General features: G+C 34.8%; 1 protein-coding gene across 3 annotated transcripts in view; it reads left to right on the forward strand.

Annotated features, from left to right (window-relative positions):
- Window positions 1–3350: 3350 nt before the first annotated feature.
- The window catches only part of LOC112050219 (uncharacterized), a 35404-nt gene continuing 31391 nt past the window's right edge, over window positions 3351–7363 (forward strand). For all 3 annotated transcript variants that reach the window (XR_008251176.1, XR_008251177.1, XM_052883990.1), the window contains exons 1-2: window positions 3351–5160; window positions 5791–7352. The gene's annotated coding sequence lies outside the window, so the exon portion shown is untranslated. The remainder of the gene's footprint in view (window positions 5161–5790; window positions 7353–7363) is intronic.

A 7363-nucleotide genomic window follows, 5' to 3' on the forward strand; every position in this document is an offset into this window, starting at 1 on the left:
TGTGCATCTAAGCATAACATGTACCGGGGTTTCCTCTTCCTCCATGCATGCTCTGCAAAGAGGGCTGTCGGTTATACCTAGAACCGAAAGGTGTTTGTTTAGTGAACAGTGTCCTGTCATTAGTTCGGTAACAGTTTTAAGTTTGCTACGGTTTAGTTTAAGTACTTTTGTGGTTAAACGTAGTCTAGTAACGAGTCTTGGAAGAGCCTGTTTTGTGTGTTTGCATTCATTTGTGTTTGGACTGTCTTATTCAAGATTAAATTTTTTCAGGTTATCTAAACTACAAGTTCATACCGTCCCAGCGCGGGAATCCGTTGCTAATGTTGAATGGCTACACATTCTCACAGAACAACCACGCTAAACGCACGTTCTACTGTTCTAAAAAGGATAGTAACTGTAAATGCAGGATTAGATTGGACCGATTTGGTAGAATCGAGTCGATTTTGGACTACCACAATCACAGGCCGCCAAAGTATGCAGTGAGCGCCGATGGGAGTTATCAGAAGATATGGTCATAGATTTACTTATTCTTATGTACTGGACATATATTTAATACGTGAAGACAGATGTTTTTATTTGACCACTTGTGACTTATGTTTAGTGGATTCTGCCGAGGCTTGTTTAAATCCTATCGGTAAAAACGTATCGCCACGCGATTTAGCGATCCGGCCTTGTAGAAATCAGTGAAATACTGTTTTGGTAGGCATCGGACGCATTGCATTAAACGGATTTTTTAGTATTCTTGAAACGGATTTTGTGGAGTTGTATGATTTTCTATAGAAAGTCGTATAAGTGCGTCCACTGAGCCACACGGATCACATCGAACAGATTTTATGAACCGTAAATTAAAAATCCGTTTGACGTTCTGCGTCCGATGCGTACGCTGCGGATAAGTGGACGCCTACGTTTAGATTGCACCGTCACTTAACATCAGCCGAGATTGCAGTCAGACGCTTGTGAATAATTAAAAAAAACATGTTACTGTCGATATTTTAGCAGACATTTTTAGCAGACTTTTGGACAATCCCCTGTCAATAAATGTAAGGTTTTATGTTGGAGACGCTCCCTGTACATAATTAAGTAAAATATATACTAATAATTTAAAAAAAAAAACAATGCTCATAATCATTTGCCTATAGGAAAAATATTTTTTTTTTATTTTGATTCTGTTCTCTGATAAAAGATTTTTTGGAACATTTAATTTATTTCTCGAAAAGAGTTAATGAGCTTCTATCAGTGCTGCTTTTTTGTATGTATATTAGGCCTAGAAACCACGAAACCATAGTTTAATTAATGCATAATAAGAACTTTAGCAGATAATCTGGGAGTAATAAAATAATAATAAGTATATGTCACCACAGTTGACTTAAATCTACTCATTATTGTAAAATTCATTCGTTTATGCTATAAAGTTTATCAAATACTTCTTCTTCGGCAGTCTGTATTTGTAATAAAATATTTATAAAATACCATCTAAATGCTTACATATTGGCAGGACATTTAAACTTTTCTTTTACAATATAGAACGCATTCTTTTTTTAAATGTATCTCCTAATTCCATTTTTTCAGATTTGGTATATTCATTTATAGAGACAAGAAAAGGTGGTCATTTGCTTATGATGGATGGATACACTTACTCGAAGCACAGTCGTACGATGAATTACTATTGCTCGAAGAAGGACCAGGGTTGCAAAGCTCGGGTTAAGTTAGACGCATCAGGGAAGGTGGTGTCGAGAGAGTCGGTACATCAGCATCTACCGCCGACATATGCAGTGACGTCATCAGGGATGTATTTGAAGCTATCGTCATAGGTGTATATTGTCTTCAAAATAAATGATGTTAAATAGCTGTTTGTGTTACTGCTATACAATAGAAAATATTAAATTAAGTTTAATCCAAAATCTATAGATGAAGTTTTGAAAACTTACATTAGGATTAAGACATATAAAAAATCAGACAAATAGGCATATTGGACTTGCCCACTGATGATTCCTTACAAATCATCTCGGACTAGATCGAAAACTATGCTCAATTCTGTCTACACACTTCTTAACTCAGTCCATCAGCTCTGTAACATCAACAAAGGTGAAAATGCATCTAGGCATTACGAGTACCTTTATTTTACCAAAGTATTACACACAAATAGTTTTGTGCAATAACGCATTCAAACAAACAAACAAAACTATACATCATAAAAGAAATCTGTTTAAGCTCGTGCCAATAAACCCTAAAAACCATCAGCCTTTAGTTATTAGTTAGGGAAAAAATATTATTCTTTATTATCTTTAAACTCAAGGTTATGCGCATTTCCAGGTGTAAATTCGTACCATTTTATTCCAACAAAATTTGGCGGCAGTTTGCTCATGTACAACGGTTACACGTATTCCCAACGAGGCAGCTCGTCGAGATACTATTGCTCTAAGAAGAACCAAGGTTGCAAAGCCGGTGTCAAGTTAGACAAACATGGAAATATCTTGATTCAAAAGCCGTTGTTCCATTGTCATCCGCAACCTCAGTACCATGTCACGGAATCTGGGGAGTATATTAAAGTGTAGAAATAAAGGTTACAAAATTTGTCTGATTTTAGCAAAAATGTTCCGACCCACCACCTCGTCAATTTCGAGTTATTGTGTCTATGTGCTTCACATAAGTTATATTTTAACATATCGAAGACCCAGAACCGAACGAAAGGGGTGTGGAATTTTCATCCCACTCCTCACAAATTACCCCGCTTACATACAATATTGCATCTACCAGTGATACCAACCCACAAGCTGTTATGTTGAAACCAATTTTATATAAAATGCTTTTAAAATTACTTAAAATACAAGCACTGCTGAAATTTTACAAAACTGATCCACGTTACTCAAATCTTTGTAGCAATAATGCTTTGGTGCTTGACTTATTACTTTATAACATAAATGAACATTTGGAGCTTGAAACTTTTTGAAGTTTTTATTTGAAAAACGTCTACATTAAAAAAAAACAAAACAAAAACAAAAGAAAATAAAGAGTATTAATATTTTTTGGGAAATTTAGGAAGGAATGTTTTGATTTTGTTGGATCTCAAATACTAGAAAAACATATTAGTTTAACGAAAAATATTGAATGATAAGTGTGTATGTGTGTTGCTCTTTACATCGCAGCAACTTAACCTGCCTGAAATTTCGAATGGAAATATATTTTACCCTGGATTATACTTTTTATCCCGGAAAAATCCATGGTTTCCGTCAATAAATATAACTATAAAATATTTGTACTTAATATACTTATTGACAAATTTTAAAAATCAATCCCTGAAGTAGAAGTTGATTGCGTATCGTCCACTCAAGGTTATCCATATTTCCAGATGAATTGGCATACAATTTCGTTAGAGGCAGAAAAGGCGGTAGTTTGCTCATGTACAACGGTTATACGTATTCGAGACGCAGCGGCTCGCAGAATTACTACTGCTCTAAAAAGGACCAAGGTTGCAAAGCTGGAGTCAAGTTGGGTGATGATGGAAAACTCTTCATCAAGAAGCCTTTGGTCCATAGTCATCCGCAACCTTGCTACTATGTCACGGAATCTGGGGCGTTTATAAAAGTATAATCCTTTTTGCCTAAAAAGGCGTATTGGATGTCTGATATCTTTCCCATAGGACCCACCAAGTTTCCAAAATAATATTAGGAATACTGTGGTATGTTACTTTTAGACTGGACATTTTTGTTTTCCTTATTAATTTTTATTTATTGTGTAAGTAAATTGAATATCTTGTTAGAAATGTTAGAATTATAATTAATTCATTTAAATATATTTATTATTTTACATTTTTCTCGTATTAGTGATTTCTATCGTATTCTATTTAGGCGATATTAATTTCATTTTCAAATCGTACCATTTCGACGATGCAGTCTATGATGGAAGCGGGCTAACTTGTTAGGAGGAGGATGAAAATCCACACTCCTTTGTATGAAACTCCTATACTGCAACGCACACTAATCGGAATCGTAAAGTAATCGCCTTACATCGGGATAAGCACTCGTCTTAAGTCTCTCAGTCCGAGAAGCGTCGCCTAGCCGTAGCCGAGTGAACTATGACCTTAATCTAATCTCAAGGTTATTCGTATTTGCAGACGCATATTCATACAGTTTCATTAGAACAAGAAAAGGCGGTAGTTTGCTCATGTTCAACGGTTACACGTATTCTAAACGTGGCAAATCACAGAATTACTACTGCTCTAAAAAGGACCAAGGCTGCAAAGCTGGGGTCAAGATGGACATTGATGGAAAACTATTGATCAAGAAACCGTTGGTCCATCTACATGCACAACCTGACTACTATATAACGGAAACTGGGAATTACATAAAATTATCGCATTAAAGACATTCCTTTAACTGCAGTGTTTAATGGAAGATTTTTGATAATGCCGCCAGAAAACCCACCAAGTACTTGTTAATAATATTAAGAATGTGTTAATATAAATTAATATTATTTAATTTTCTCCTTAATTGACATATGATATTTGTGCAAAAAATACACCCTGCCTAGATAATACCTAGTTCTAACGTATCTTGTGACCAGATAATACTTACAGTGAAATTCTCGATGTTTTTCTAAGCATCTACTTCTCTTCAAAGAATCACATGATTGATTGTATTCTTTGCAGTCGAGTGATGTCGGAACCTCTTATTAATTTTTACATTAACATTTGTGGTTTAACACATGGACGGTGTTTTTGTTATTACTTAGTAAGAAAGGAACGTTGAGTTGTTGAAACTGTAATAGAAATACAATACAATACAAATTACAACACTTAACAAATTTTAATAATTTGATTACATTTTAATTAATTTTTAGTTAGTACGAAAAATCATGTCACTTAATAAATTATACATTTGTCATTTCTTTTTGAAGGGAAAATTTGCGAAATAGTCCATGAAATCAACATGTCGTTGTCCAAAGAAAATTCTTATATAAAACATAAGAAAGACGGTGATGTCACGTCAATTTGGAGCCATTACTTGGTGGCTGAAGATAGAAATTCTGCGCAATGCAAACAATGTTCGGCGGTCCTAAGAACTTTAGGAGGATCCACTAGAGGGCTACATACACACATGTTAACGAAACACAAAACAAAAGTAGTGTCTACCAGTGGCGAAGGATGGAATTTAGACGAAGGTAAGCGATCCCAAAGAAAAGGAAAATCATACCGCTTGATACAAGCTCCGGTTTCTTATAGATCCATGTATGTGGTAAAGAGCAGCCAATGCTGAAATGGTTATGCAGTAAGTTCGAGATTCAGATTAAAATTGCAAAAATGCTGAATAAAGTCTGTTTTTTTTAATATTCGAAAAGCTTAGTTTTACCGCGGAATCCGGGATTGATTTTCGTTAATCCCTAAATCCTAGGATGAAAAAATATCGTTTTAAATAAAGACAAACGCAGGCAAATATGATGTCCTTAATGTTTATTTAATATTATATTAATTTATTGAAGAATGTTATAACTACGTAGTAAGAACTGTTACCTGGAGAATTGTTCTGATATGTTGATTGGTATCAACAATCAATCGCAAATGCGGTTTTCAAATTCATCTCTATCATTCTCATTCTATAGTAACTTGTTAACAGAGAGAGATAGAGATTAATTCGAAACTCGAACTTGCAAGTTGTTCAAAACATCGCTACAGAATAGTCAGTAATTGAAACTATATAATATCTTATGTATTTTTCTTACATGATGTTGCCAAGTTATATTTTCTACTGGTGTAAAGGGCAGTACCGATTCAAGTAAACTTTTGGATTTCAGGACTCGAATATAAAATCATTACAACTGAGAAAGGGAATGTACTAATGGTCAACGGGTATACCTACGCTAAGGACAACAAGTCCACAAATTACTACTGCTCTAAGAGGAGTCGGGGCTGCAAGTCCAGGCTCAAGCTCGGGTATCAGGGAATCGAGGTGAAAATGATGGAAAATTTGCTGCATAACCACCCACCACCGAATTATTATAGATCTGCTACGGGAGTGTATTTAAAAGTATCGTCTTAAAATATCTGCATATTTAAAATAGAGTTACCTCAGTATTTATGTACGACCTACCTACCTGTGTATTGGCAGAAGGTAAGAGTTCATTTACACGAGCGGCAACTCTGCCGTCTGCCGACTGCAGTCGTCGACGTCTGCAGTTGTCGGTAGCAGCTGCCGCTCGTGTAAATGAACACTAAGGGTAAATCGACTCATTTCTAAATTCTACTAATAAATTCTACAATTCAATTAGTCTTTGTGGCTTTGATTTCATTGACTTTTGACTTTTACGGAGAAGGCACTAAGTAGGTTGGTTTGAAGGCACATTGCCATGCTTGCCTAGAATTATCGCATTCCACCATTCTATGCGACTCGGACGATTATTTTTGCATGACTTTTATCTTTGCATTCGATCTCGAAGAAACAAGGCTTCAATAATTTATACAGATATTCCAGAAGACATTCTGTTTCTGTTTTCTCTCTATTATACGACAGATCTTATGGTGTTACAATTGGGAGATCGCGAGGGATTCAAAACATTTTTTTTAGGATCCGCTAGTCCCACGTGGTAGTTCTCGTGGGAATAAGGGGATACAGTATAATCTATTTTACTCGCTGATATTGTAGCTACAATAATATACTACTTATTGTTTGACTATTATGGTTTAAACAGTTAAGTCCTGTTATCTTACAGATTTTCAGTTTATTGAGATAAAACCTGGTCGACGGTTACTAATGTATCAAGGTTATACTTATTCAAGTAGCAACAACAGAAATTACTATTGTTCTAAGAAAGATCGTGGATGCAAAGCGAGGTTGAAGTTGGACGCCAATGGAGCGATAGAGTTTCTGAATCCAGATTATATTCATACTCACGAAAAACCACAATACTCTGTGACAGCGTCGGGGATTTATTTGAAAATATCTTCATAATTACTTTATTTGATTAATACATTTATATCTTCAAGAAACAATTGTACGCAGTGAAGTGCTTATGCGTTATTATTAAACTGATACTCAAATAAAAAATACTGACCTATTTCTTGAGAGACTACTTTTACGTTTATTGTCTCTCGTTGCATAAATTTCTTTGGGTTATTTAATTTTACAATTTGTCTTTTCAAAATATTGGATCTCTCTTTAATTTCTTTCTAAGTCCAATTCACGATATAATATTTATAATATTTAAAGATATATATTTTAAGTATTTTTTAAGTATAGTAGTAATGTGTTAACTCAATCTGAAATTAGGATTTGCCGACGTACGTACTCGTATCAAATAGCTGAATTTCACTGTGTCACTCGATGTGAGTAAAAAATCCAGTGAAAAAAATAAGTTAAGTAAGTAAAAC

Source organism: Bicyclus anynana, chromosome 10, assembly GCF_947172395.1.
Source record: "Bicyclus anynana chromosome 10, ilBicAnyn1.1, whole genome shotgun sequence".
Classification (NCBI taxonomy): domain Eukaryota; kingdom Metazoa; phylum Arthropoda; class Insecta; order Lepidoptera; family Nymphalidae; genus Bicyclus; species Bicyclus anynana.